Source organism: Callospermophilus lateralis, chromosome 1 (genome assembly GCF_048772815.1).
Source record: "Callospermophilus lateralis isolate mCalLat2 chromosome 1, mCalLat2.hap1, whole genome shotgun sequence".
NCBI classification, from domain to species: Eukaryota; Metazoa; Chordata; class Mammalia; order Rodentia; family Sciuridae; genus Callospermophilus; species Callospermophilus lateralis.
Window position 1 is genome coordinate 31,062,271 of NC_135305.1, and position 15,021 is coordinate 31,077,291.

Here is a 15,021-nt window from a genome sequence, read left to right on the forward strand (position 1 = left end):
TAAACTATATAATATATAGTATAAACTCTAAATTTTCCACTAAGTGGATTTCTGCTGTATCCCAGTCATTTATTTGCATATTTTTTCACCAGTAGCACATTTTCTTGATTACTCTAGTTTTATAGTAGGTCTCACAGTTGTACAGTAGTATCAATCCTCCAATTTTGCTTTGCTTCATTATTTTGTTAGTATTCTATACGTTTTACCTCCATATTAAGATTTTGGAATCAGTTTGGCAACATCTACAAAATAACTTGCTGAGATTTTAACAGGGGAGCATGGAGCTACATATGAGGATGGGAAGAATGACCATTCTGAAAACATTGAGTGCTCCTATTTGTGAACATGGGACATTTCTCCATTTATTTAGTTTTTTCTTTCATTTCTTTCAAGGAGTTTTATATTTTTTACAGGAATCTTGTATACATTTTGTTAGATTTATATCAAAGTATCTTATTTTTGAAGGTTTTGATGTAAATAATATTGCATTTTAAACTTTGAATTCCACTTGCTCACTACTGGTACATAGAAAAGCAATTAATTTTTTGTTTATTAACCTTAAATCTTAAAAACTTGCTGTAATTAATTATTGGTTCCACAGGAAGTGGGGGTTGTCCATTATTTCAATCTTTAGAAATCCTGTTATCTGCAAACAAAGATACCTTTATTTCTTCCTTCCCAATCAGTAAGCTTTTTATTTCCTTTTCTTATCTTTTTGCCTTAGTTAGGACTACTAGTATGATATTGAAAAGAAGTTCTAAGAAGGGGCGTCTTTGCCTTGTTCCTTTTCTCAATGGAAAAGCTTCTAGTTTCTCATCATTAAGAATGATGTTAGATAATGGAGTTTTGTATATATTATTTATCAAGTCAAAGAAGTTTCCTTTGCATTCCTAGTATACTGATAATTTTCTTTTGAATATATAAGTGAGTTCTGCATTTTTGTCAAATGCTTTTTCTACCTACATTGTTATGATTGTGTGATTTTTCTTCTTTAGCCAATTGATGTGATTGATTATTTGATATTTAAATTTGAACTCATATACCTGGGATAATTACCACTCAGTTGCCATGTATTATTATTTTTATATCTTGTTGGATTTGATTTGCTAAAATTTTGTTGAGAATTTTTACATTTATGTTTGTAAAAGATATAATAGTTTTCTTATAATGACTTTGCATGGTTTTATTATTAGGGTGATGCTTGTCTCATCAAATGAATTAGAAAGTATTCCCTCTTTCTGCTTTTATCTTTTGAAAAATATAGTATAAATTTGGTATAATTTCTTAATTAAATGTTTGGTAGAATTTATGAGTAAAAACACCTGCTTTCTAATTTTGAAGATTGTAAATTAATGATTCAATTTCTTTAATAGACACAGGTCTATTAGTATTTCTTTTTTTTTCTATGTAAGTTTTTTTAGATTGTGTCTTTCAAGGAATTTATCCACTTCATCTAAGTTTTTAAATCTGTGGATAACATTGTTGATATAGGCCCTTATTATCCTTTTAATGTCCATTGAATCTATAATGATGTTCTCTTTTTTATTTCTAATACCAGCAATTTGTGTTCTTCCTTCCTTCCCTTTTTTTCCCCTTTAGTTAGCCTGACTAGAGTTTTACTGATTTTATTAATCTTTTCAAAGAATCAGCCTTTGGTTTTATTGATTTTCTGTTCTGAATTTAACTGACTTCTTCTCTAAATTTTATAATTTCATTTTTTCTACTCCATATTTAATTTGTTCTTCATTTTCTATTTTCTTAGATAAAATATTAGATTATTGATATTATAACTTGCTTCTTTTGTAGTAAATTCACTTGAAACTATAAATTTTCCTCTAAGTGCATTTCTGCTGTATCCCAGAAATTATGATGTTTTCATTTCACTTAGTTAATGTCTCTTGACATTTATTTCCTTGCCTTGTGTTTCATTAAGAATTATGTTGTTTAGTCTCTAAATATTTGAAGATTTTCTAATTATGTTTCTGTTACTATTTTTTGGTTTAATTCTATTGTGATTTGAGAGCAGACATTGTATGCTCTCCACTTAAGGTATGTTTTATGGCCCAGAATGTGATTTATCTGGGTGGGTGTCCTATGTGGGCTTGGAAAGAATATAAATTCTTATTCTAAGTAGTCTTTAAATACCAAATATATCCAGTAAATTTATGGTGTTGATTTCAATTGTGTCCTCACTGATTTTCTGCCTCCTGGATCTGGTAGAAGTTGTCGAAGCCTCCATCAACAACTACTTCTCCTTGCACTTTATCAGTTTCTGGCTCATGTAACTTGATGCTTTATTAGTAAGCAATATGCATTGAGGATTGCCATGTCTTTTTGAAGAATTGACCCATATATCATGTTCCTCTTTATCCCTGATAAATTTCCTTGCTTTGAAGTTGGATACATTTGAAATTAACAGAGCCAATCCTGTTTTCTTTTGTATTCGCAGGGTATAATTTTTTCCACTTGCTTTTAATATGTATGCATGGTTATATCCATGCTGGGTTTCTTAGAAACAATGTATAGTTTGTTCTTGTTTTTTTATTCACTCTGGCAATTCTCTTTTAATAGGTCATGTAGAATATTGATGCTTGAAGTGTTTATTGATATAGTTGGACTGACACATCAAACTTGCTATTTTTTCCTACTTGTTGCCCTTGCTCTTTGTTCCTTCTTTTGTCTTCCCTAACCCTTTTCCCACTTTTTGTGATTTTAATTAAAAATTTTATATAATCCCATCATCTCACATTTCTTAGAATATCAGATATATATGTATATATTTAAATTTTATTCTTTTCAAATATACATGACAGTGTAGAATATTTTGACATATTTTTATAAACAGAGTTTATGTAAGATCCCAGTCTTGTGGTTGTACATGATGTGGAGATTCATCATAGTATGTTCATATATGTACATAGGAATGTTTTATTAGATTCATTCCACTACCTTTTCTTATTCCCATCATCTCCCTTTGCTTCATGCCCCTTTATCTAATTCATTGAACTTCTATTCTCCTTGAACCCCTTGTTGTGTGTTAGCATACCCATATAAAAAAGTCTATTTGACCTTTGGTTTCTTGGGATTAGCTTATTTCATTTAGCATGATAGTTTCCAGATCCATCCATTTACCAGAAAATGTCATAAAATCATTGGACTGGTACATTTTTTTTGACTTAGTAATATTCCATTGTGTGTGTGTGTGTGTGTGTGTGTGTGTGTGTATCACATTTTCTTTATTTATTCATCTGTTGAAGAGTATCTAGGTTGGCTCCAAAGCTTAGCTATTGAGAATTGAGCTGCTACAAAATTGATGTGACTGCATCACTATAGTATGCTAATTTTAACTCCTTTGGATAAATACTGAGGAGTGGTAAACCAGGTTAAATTGTGGTTCTATTCCAAGTTTTCTGAGGAAAACTTCACACTGCTTTCCAGGGTGGTTGCACCAATTTTCAGTCCCACCAGCAATGTATGAGTGCACCTTTTCCCTACATTCTTGTCAATATTTATTGTTGCTTGTATTATTTTTTAAAATATATTTTTAGTTATAGATGGACACAATACTTTTATTTTGCCTAGTTTTTTTATGTGGTGCTGGGATTGTCAGTACCTCACGTGTGCTAGGAAAGCATTCTACCATTGAACCACAACCCCAGATTTGCTTATATTCTTGATTGTTGCCATTCTGACTGAAATGAGATGATCTCAGTGTAGTTTTAATTTGCATTTCTCTAATTTCTAGTGATGTTGAACATTTTTTCATATATTTGTTGATGAATCATATTTCTTATTTGGTGAAGTGCCAGTCCAATTCCTTTGCCTCTTTATTGATTGGGTTATTTGTTTCTTTGGTGCTAAGCTTTTTTAATTTTTATGTATTTTTGAGATTAAGGCTCCATCTGAGGTGCAGGTGGCAAAGATTCTCTCCCATTCTGCTGACTTTCTTCATGCTCTTCATTGTTTCCTTTGAGGTGAAGAAGTTTTTAGTTTGATGTTATCTCATTTATTGATTGTTGATTTTACTTCTTGTGCTTTAGGAGTCTTGTTGAGGAAGTTGGTTGCTAAGCAGGCATGATGGAGAGTTGGGCCTACTTTTTCTTATACTAAGTGCAGGGCTTCTGGTCTCATGCCTAACTCCTTGCTACACTTTGAGTTGAGTTTTGTGCAGGATGAGAGATAGGGGTTAAATCCCATTCCACTACATTTGGATTTCCAGTTTTCCTAACGCCATTGTTGAAGAGGCTATCTTTTCTCCAATGTATGTTTTTGGTGCTTTTGTCTAGTATGAGATAGCTGTGTTTAAGTGGGTTCATCTCTGTGTCTTCTGTTCTGCATCATTGGTCTTCAAGTCTGTTTTGGTGCCAATACCATGCTGTTTTTGTTTCTATAGCTCTGTAGCAGAATCGAAGGCCTGATATTGTGATCCCTCCTACTTCGCTTTTCTCACTATGGATTGTTTTGGCTATTGGGGCCTCTTATTTTGCCAAATGAATTCCATGACTGCTTTTTCTATTTCTATGAAGAAACAGAAAATTTTATAAAAATCATTGGAATTTTAATAGAAATTTCATTAAATCTGCATAGCTGTTCTGGTAGTATTGCTTTTTTGACAATATGAAATCTGCCTATGTAAGAACATGGGAGATCATTCAATTTTATAGGTTCTTCTTTAATTACTTTAGGTTTAATGTTCTATAGTTTTCATTATAGAGGTCTTTTACTCTTTTGTTAGTTTGATTTCCAAGTATTTTTTTAGGTTATTGTGAATTGGATATTTTTCCTAATTTCTCATTTACCCTATTCATTGGTATACAGGAATGCAATTGATGTATGGGTATTAATTTTATGTCCTGATACTTTTCTGTATTCATGTATGAGTTCTACAAGTTTTCAGGTGGAGTTTGTTAAGTCTGCTAAATATAGGATCATGTCATTAGCAAATACAGATAGTTTTAACTCTTCTTTTTCTATTTGTATCCCTTTAATTTTTTAAATTTTTCTAATTACTCTGCCTAGAGTTTCAAGGACCATGATGAATAGAAGTGGTGAAAGAGGACATCCTTATCTTGTTCCAGATTTTAGAGAGAATGTTTTTGTTTTTGTTTTTTTTCCATTTGGAATGATATTGGCTTTGGATTTAACATGTGTAGCTTTTACAATGTTGAAGTATGTTCCTACTATCCCTAGTTTTTCTAGTGTTTTCAACATGAATGGATGTTATATTTTGTCAACTACTTTTTCTGCATCTATTGTGATAATCATGTGAATCTTGTCTGTAAGTCTATTGATGATGTGATGATGTGATGAATTATGTTTACTGATTTCCATATGTTGAACCAACTTTGCATCTCTACTATGAACCCCACCTGGACATGGTGCAGTACCTCTTAATATGTTTTTATATGTGATTTGCCAGGATTTTATTAAGAACTTTTACATGTATGTTCATCAGAAATATTGGACTGAAGTTTTCTTTCTTTGATGTGTCTTTGGTATCAGGTGATATTAGCTTCATAGAATAAGTGTGGAAGGGTTCTCTTCTTTTGTATTTCATAGAATAATTTGAGAAGGACTGGTTTTAGTTCTTCTCTGAGGTCTGGTAGAACTCCACTGAAAATCCATCCAGTCCTGGGTTCTTTTTCGTCAGTAGGGATTTGATGACATCTTCAATTTCATTGCTTGAAACTGATCTGTTTAGATTTTCTATGTCCTCAATTTGGGCAGGTCATATGTATCTAGAAATTTTTTGATGTCAACAAGATTTTCTATTTTATTGGAGGGTAAATTTTCAAAATAGTTTCTGATTATTATCAGTATTTTAGCAGTGTTCATGGTGATATTTCCTTTTTTCTTATAAATTTTAGTAATTTGAATTTTTCCCTCTCTCTTGGTTAGCTTGGCTAAGGGTTTGTTGATTTAATTTTTCCAAAGAACCAGCTTTTTTTCAATTATTTAATTGAAAATTTTTTTAAGCTTCAGTTTCATTGATTCTGGCTCTGATATTAACTATTTACTGTCTTCTACTGCTCTGGGGTTGATTTGTTGTTTTTCCGGGGCCTTGATATGAAATGTTAAATGACTTCTTTGCTGACTTTCTATTCATTTAGTGAATGAGTTCATTCCTATGAACTTTCCTCTTGCAACCACTTTCATAATGTCCCAGAGATTTTGATATGTTGTATTGCTCTAATATTTTTTTTTATTTCACTCCTGATTTCTTCTACTATCCATTGTTCAGTAAATCATGTCTCCAGGTTTTAGGTAGCTTCCATTTTTATTTAATCATTGATTTCTAACTTTATTCCATTAAAAGCTGATAGAATGCAAAGTATTATCTATATTTTTTGTATTTGATTATACAGTTGCTTTGTGGCCTAAGATATGGCCTATTTTAGAAAATGATCCTTGCACTACTGAGAAGAAAGTATATTCAGCCCTTGATGGATGAAATATTCTACATATGTCTATTAAGTCTTAATTATTAATTCTATTTTTTAGTTCTGTACCATTTGTGTTTATTTTTTGTTTGGAAGATCTATGCAGTGGTGAGAGACACATGTTAAAGTCACCCAGTATTGTTGTTTTGTGGTCTATTTGATTCTTGAAATTGAGAAGGGTTTGTTTGACAAACATAGATGCTCCGTTGTTTGAGGCATAACATTTATCACTTTTATTTCTTGTTGTTGTATAATTACCTTAAGCAGTATGAAATGTACTTATTTGTCCCTTCTGATTATCTTTGACTTGAAGTCTGCTTTATCTGATATGAGTTTAGAAACCCCTGCTTGTTTATGAGATCCACATAAATGATAATTTTCCCCATCCTTTTATCTTCAGTCTGTGAATGTCTTTGTTTATAAGGTGAGTTTCTTGGAGACAGCATATTGTTGAGTCTTGTTTTTTAATTCAATCTGTCAATCTATGTCTTTTGATTGATGAGTTTAGGCCAGTTGAATTCAATGTTATTATTGAGAAATGATTTTTATTCCCTGTCATTTTGATTTATTTCTGGTTTTTAATTTAAATTAGTTTCTCCTTTAATTGACTATCCTTCTAGTGTAGTTCCTCCCTTTGCTGGTTTTAAATTTTATTTTTTATTTTTTCTTGAAATATTTTATTGAGTATGCTTTTTAGTGCAGGCTTTCTAGTTATGAATTCTTTTTAACTTTTGTTCATCATGGAAAGTTTTTATTTCATCATCAAACCTGAAGCTTAGTTTTTCTGGGTACTGTATTCTTGGTTGACATCCATTTTCTTTCAGAAATTGGTATATTTATTTCAAGATGTTCTAGCTTTTAGGGTCTAGGTTGAGAAATCAGATGAAATCTGAATTGGTTTGCCTCTGAATGTGACTTGTCATTTTTCTCTAGCAGACTCTGAAATTCTATCCTTGGGCATTTTCATCATGTGTCTTGGTATGTGTCTATTGTTGTTTTGTATATTTGGAATCATATAAGGCTCTTGTATTTGATTTTCCATTTCATGGTTTGGGAAGTTTTCTAATATTTTTTCATTGAAAAGATTGCGTACTCTTTTTTTTTTATTTCTGAGACTTCATTTATCCTGATAAATCTTAAATTTTGGTCTTTTTAGGTAACCCATATTTCTTGAAAGTTCTCTTATTGATCTCTCAACATCTTTTATCCATTGTCAACTTTATTTTTAAGATTATATATTTTGTCTTTATTGCCTGAAACTATCTTCCAGATGGTCTGGTCTGCAAGTGATACTTAGCATTGGATTTTTAATTTAGTGCATTGATTACTTCATTTTGAGTATTTCTGTTTGATTTTATTATAGAATCAATCTCTCTATCTATCTATCTATCTTGATCTTTCATTTCCTGTTTTTTTCTCTGATTTTGTTCTTTTATTGTCTTTTACCTCACAGATTAATTTAATTATGCACTTTCTAAATTCCTTCTCAGATGTTTCTTTCACTATTGTGTCATTGAATTTCATTATTAAAATATTTTAATTTGTTTGGGACAGTTTGTGTCCTTGTTTTTTCATGTTGTTTGTGTGTCTACCCATCTAACAGTATAGATCTGAGGCAGGACAGTTTCTACCTTGTGAACTCACAATGTCCCTAAAGGTTATACCTTACAGTTTAGGAGACAAATAACAACAACCCATGTAAATGATATATAACATTAAACCAAATAGTTACTGCTATGACATTTCCAATGATAATTGTCACAGTAAACAGAAATGATATGATCACCTATTGCCCATAGTATAAACAATAAGTTTGCAAAATGTTCACAATTTTGAAAGGTGAACAGGGAGAGAACAGAAGAGATATAGGGTGTAATGATTATGAAGGAGGAGGAGAAAAAATAAAAGTGAAAAAATAAAGGAAGAGTAAAAAAAGAAAAAGAAGAGATAAAGGGAATCAAAAGAAACAGAGAAGTGAAAGAGAGAGAGAGGAAAATACAAGAAAACCCCCCCAATACACTAATCAAACATCCTAGCCCTCAATAACTGAGCCATGCAAAATAACTACTTTCAAAGATTGCTATAAATGAGAAAAAGAGACAAATATGTATATGTATAAGTGTCTATGAACCATTCAGCTCACAATTAAATTGAAGAGAAAAAAAAAGTTCTCCATGGAAAGTTAAAGAACATTTTTCATTGCAGTGATAAAAAATTGTCAATGAAAATATGTTCATTGTCTTTTCCCAAATGTCTTTCTTTCGATTTCTTCTTTAGTTTTGTAGTGTGTTTAAGAGTATAGGCTGTAGGCTTTCATATCCTTTCTCTTTTTGAGTTGTTCAACATTTGCCAGTTAGAATTCAGATATTCTCAGCTTCCCTTCTTGGACATGTTAGGTAGAGTATGATGTCTGCTTCACTCTCAGGGAGGGTTGCTGAAGTGTTCTATGAGAGAAGATACCATAAGAGGACTTCCTGGAGACAGGATTGAGGCCTAGGTAGGTCCAGGTTCTTCAATGAATGATGATTGTTGTAAAGATTTTAAATCAGCACACCTCCAGGGCCTGGCAGCTGCTGGTCCATGCTCTGAGACTGTATCCTAGAAATCTCCCCTGGGTTCCACTCATATGGTAGAATAGTCAATCTTTGGTGTCCTCTGTTACATGTGGTCCCTAAGGTTCCATCCCCAAATTCAGTCACTCTTGTTCCCATACTTTCAAGCTCCTGGCAGGTGGGGCCTTCCTAACTGGTCCTGTGAGCCACTGGATTCAATGGGGAGGATAGAGCTGGGTATTTCCATGGTCCATATTCCCCTGTGTAAAACACTCTATATCTTAGGCATGCTCTATGATGTTTCATGTGGGTTTGTAAGGCCTGTTTTTCAGACCCAGCTTGGTTTTGCCAGGACTCAGCACCAACCATGTGGCTTCAAGATGGCTCCTTGCTCTGTTCTCTGTGGGAAATTCAGAAAGATATGGCTTCTTTCCCACTTGAGAGTACTGCACACCTTGTGGGTCAGTCCAGCATTATCCTTGATTTTTGATCTTTCCCTACCAAGACATGCCACAGGCACCATGCTTTCTTGATTTTAGACCAAGAAGTGTCCTGGAAAGTGACCTCCTCTACTCTGCCATCTTCTCAACTCCTCTAGTTATATATTTTTTAAAAGACTTTTTAGTGATTGCCTTGGAATTTGAAATGTGTCTTTACAACTAGCCCAATTGACTTGCAAATAACAGTATACTGGCTTACAGGTAGTTTGAGTAACTTAAAATAAAAATTTTTATTTTACTTTCATTTTTCTTTATTCAGTGCTCTTCCTTTCTCTATGTAGACCCAGATCTCAACTTATATTCTATGTTTTTTCTCTCTCTAAATTACTCATTTTAACTTTTCTTGCAAGTCCTGTACACTGGCAGCAAATTCCCTCAATTTGCATTTGTCTGAGGAAGTTTTTATGTCTTCTGTATTTTTGAAGGGTAATTTCACAAGGTACAGCACTCAGGGTTGGAGGTTTGTCCATCTCCACACTTTCAATATTTTATTCCACTCTGTTGTCTGCATGATTTCTAAAAATAAGTTCAATTGCTATTCTTATCTTTGTCTCTTTGGCTTCTTTTAGGATTTTATCTCTAATTTTCTGTGGTTTGAAAATGATATGTGTAAGTGTAGTTTTTACAAAGTGTGTTCTCTGATCTTCCTGGTGTTTGACATTAATTTGATGAAATTCAGTCATTGTAATGTAACCTTTCTCTTTTTCTTCTCTCTGATAGTTCCTTTACATGCATGTTACACCTCTTGTAGTTGTCCCACAGTTCCTGGATATGGTTTTTATTGGTCTTTTTACCTTTTGATTTTCAGGTGTGCTTTTCTTTTGAGATACCTTCAAATTCAGAGGTTCTGTTTTTAGCCATGTTCATACCACTGATCAGCCCATTAAAGAATTCTTCATTTCTGTTACAGTGTTTTTGATCTCTAGCATTCTTTTATTGGCTCTTTCTTAGACTTTCTATCTTTCTCCTTACATTGCCCATATATCCTTTTATACCACAAGTAATACTTTATGTGATAGCATATTAATCATAATTGTTTATGTTTCTTGTCAGATTAACTCCGAAATCCCTTCCATGTATGGTTTTGACGATTGCTCTGTTTCTTCATGTTGTGTGAGTTTTCTGTTTGTTGTTTTGATATTTAGTGTGCCTTGGAATTTTTTTTCTTTATAGACAGGCATGATATATTGCATAAGAGGTACTGATGTAAAACAGTTCTTTAGCGTTGTGGTGGCATGAGGGTAAAAGAAGTATCTTATTTTTCTATCTTATGATCATGTGTCAGTCTTTTATGAGCCTTTGCCTCTGGAATGTTACTGTTTCTCAGGTTTTCTTTTTTTGTTTGCCTATGAAGTAATAAATATTTATTACAGGTTTTCTTTCTTTCATTCTTTTTGTTTCTCCCTTCCTTGGATAAGACAGGGAGGCTACAGTGGCCTGGAGTTGGGACTGAAAGTTTAAGAAGAAAGAAGATGACTGGCAATATTGAACAAATACCTGATCTTAATCTTAATTATTAATTTTATTCAGGTAAGAATTGGATACCCAGAGAAGATACCCACAGTGACAGCCATGCTCAAATGAATGACAAGCTCATGACAGTATCATGACGGAACACATATATGAAAGCAATATAAACTGAGGGCTATTTTTCCAGGACAAATTTGTGGCTTAATATTCTCCCAAAATGGAGATACATTTTAGGTTAATTTCACAGAAATAGGTCATAATACCCTATATACAAATTAAATTAAATTCTTCTTTAGGTACAGACTTGCCAAGCTGAGATCATTTTTTATTTTCCCAGTAAAATGGTATACTTCTCATTGGAATGGAACATGTCTCATTCATCTTTGTTTTACTAATATCACTAACAATATATTAAATTGAATACAGTAGCATTAAACAGAGATCTTCTATCTTACTATAAAAGTATGAATAATATATAACTTCATATGTGTAAATATATACAAAAAAGTAGGTGCTAAATTATATCTACATTTGAAATTTATACATCTATTTATTATTCAAAAGAATTTAGAGCTGTATTAATGTTATAGAAAATAAATTCTATCATAATATCCATATTGGTTACACACAATACAAAGCAATTCACATTAAACCTATTCCCCTTTTTATACTTTAGCTGACAGCACCCAGCATGTAACTCAACTTTAGAAAGGGTCTTAGAAACCACCTCTTTTGTCAGCTACTTGATATGCCAGCCATGCATCTTCAAAATTTCACTATATAGAAGTATCTTTCTCTTTAAACAAAATTTGCAGATTAGCAAGAAATTAATTATGGTCTCTTCAGCTCTGTCAAACTCTTATCTTCATAATATCCACCAATTTCAGGATTGTCAGAGATCATTGTAATCAAGAGTCCATTTCTCTGTATCAGTGATTCTCGGTTGTGATTACATGACAAAAACAAGATGGATCTTTTAGAGTATATTATAAGCTTCTGAACTGTTATCAATAAGCTCTTTACTATATTAACAGTCTAGATGCTGCCTAACTGCTATATACAAAGAAATTTGCAGAGAGGCTATACTAAGAGATTAGCAGCTGTATACCTCAAGGCAGAGTGTAGGGACGTTGTATTAAATCACACTGACTCTCAGCCTCCTGTTTTACTTAATCTCCCCTCTTTTTATATTTCTTAACACTGGTATAAAATGTTAATTTGACTAAAATGACCCCATAATCCTAACTTCCAACTCTTCACTTTAGGATGACATATCTTGTCGGGGGTTAATTTAATATCTAAACATTCAAAGGTACAGAAAGAGGGAAGACAAAGAACCAGAAAATAATAGCCTCTTACTAATCTATAATTATTAACAATCACGCAGCAATCAGAAGAATCACATAAATCACAATCTAATGATGCATGTCAAGGAGGATACAGAAAATAATTTAATTTGCCTACTCTGGATGTGGAGCTAAGTGAAAGCATTTCCCTAATTCACAATGGGTCTTCCAGCTTGTAATGTGGCTTTGTGGTAGAGTGCCTGCCTAGGAGCATGCACAAAAACATGGATTTACTTCCCAGCTTCCATAAATAGTATTCTTAGGGAAATAAATCCAAAAACCATACTGCTTCATAATACTCTCAATATTTCTTTACTTTGTACTACTCAAGACTTTTTAGAGTAGATAACCTCATAAATACTACAGATTTATAATAGAATACCAGTGTTAATTCTTCCCTGCCATGTTTTGATAGGTCTAAAGTAAACTTAAGATAATATTAAAGTATAGAAGCTGAGCAAGAGTGAGCATTTTACCTTTTAAAAAATAAATTCTAACTTTTCTTTTAATACTATGATAGTACAATTTGCGAGCCTATGGATAGAGATATTCAATTATATATTAGAAAAAATGTGAAATATCATTTCAAGGAGAATTCTTTACCGACAACTAAAGACCCCAAAAATATGTCTGCAATGACTCTAATCTTTTTGCCATCACTAATATATATGTGTATATGTATAATATAATACATATACACATATATATTAGTGATGTGTATGTGTATACATATGTATACATACGCAATTACAATTCAGTGCCATGAAAGCTTCCATTACATCATTAGTTGACTGTATTAAAATGTTTCTTTTGGCTTCTTTCAGGAACATTTGCTTCAAATATATTCCTCTAGAGTTATTATTTTGAGATTTGTTTATTTTTGTCTACAGAATTATTTGGTATGGCAAAATTTACAAATCAATCATATTAGAAGTTGATGAAAGCTTTGGGATTTGATTTAATTGCATAAGAACACTTAGGGGAAAAGGTCCCACAAATAAAGGGGTAGGGTAGCCCTCTTGTCATTAGAGTGAAATCAGACTTTCAGAGTTGCTAAAATGAGATTAGCTATTGCAGATTTGAGGGGAGAATAGACATGGCAAATTGGAGTATATTTTGAATTTGGCCTCAAGAAATCTATAATAAACTACTTCATGCTGTTGTCTTTTATGAGCACATTTTAAAGACTATCTCACTATGAAAGTGCTTGAAAACACCAATAGTCACAACTTAGTGGACCTTAGGAATTAATATAAATATTTATTGAATACTTAATATATGCTATGAATTTCACATGGATTATTTCTTCTCATATAAACTCAACTTTAGAAAGGGTCTTAGAAACCACCTCTTTTGGTGGTTTTTTTTTCCTATAAGGAAAAACAGTATGTTATCCTTATTTTATAGAGAAGTAACTAGAGTTTCTCGAGGTTCTTTAAACTACTGGAGATAACACAGCCAACATGTGGTGGAGTCAGGATTTTAATCTGGGCAATCCCATGTCAGCACATGTGCTCTTAGGCATTTATTGCCCAGTAGTATAGTGCCGTAGTTAAGGAAAGTAGAGTTAAATATGGGTTTAATCCTGTCACTTGCCAAGGAAGTGATCCCAGGTAAATGGACCTTTTAAAGTTTCTTTATGAGAAGAACAGAAGAAAATACATGTGTATGGTTTGTTTCGAGGAGTGAAATAATACAAAGGAAGTCAATTAAAAGATATCTTTTTTATTTCTTAAAAAGGGGAGGGGCCCCTAAATTTCATCCATCTCTATATGTCATCCAACATGAAACCACAGAGATTAAAAAGGGGCCAGATCAAACTACCAATGCTTATTCCCATAACCCAAACTGGTATTCAGGTGATAGTGCAAACCTCAGCTTAGCTTTAAGTAGAGAAATAAACATTTTGTCTCCAGAGGTCACATAAAAGTAGATAGTTGTTCAAGAAATAAGCAGAAGAGAAGAAAGGGCACCAGTGTTAACAGTAGTGATGGACACAGACTGTATACTAAGGTTGGAGCCCACAGGTATTCACCCTGAGTGGGGAAATAGGAAGAACAGTCCAAGATCAGAAAAGAACATTTGGCAATATTGAGTGAACACCTAAGAGTTACAAAGGGTGTAGCGCAGAAGCAACAGTTTTGGGAAGATACTCTCCTGGGGAAGAGAGAACACTTTGACAAGAGAGGCATCCCTTAGAAGTCTGAGGAAAAAAGAAAGAAGGCATTGGCAGATGGAAAGGTGAGAGGAAACAAAATATTTTTCAAAGAATTATATGAAAATAAAAAAAAAACTCACCCTTTATTAAAGAGTCTGCATTTTATTGTGGAAACAGAAGAGGGAGCTAGTGAAGTAAAAATTAGGGTAACAGGAGGAAATTTAGCAAACCTAACAAATACCCCCACCATTCTGGTAGAATTATCAGCTACCATTTGGTTAGCAAATTCATCAGACATCCTCATGAATGGAATTAAAACTCCAGAATTCGTTCAAAGGTATCATAAGTAGAAAACAGAAAATACTGGAGAGAAAAGAATCTGAGACTGAAAACCCATACTCTGGGGGTAAAGTCCTGTTTACCTAAAATTTTGCCTTCCGCTTGAATTGTACATATTCTAGGAAGATGCAAAGCAGTTCAGTTAGGCCCAAAGAATTGACCTGAAATTTTTAAATGATATCTTCCTGAGTTAAGTCAAAGATGGAGCTATGGCCC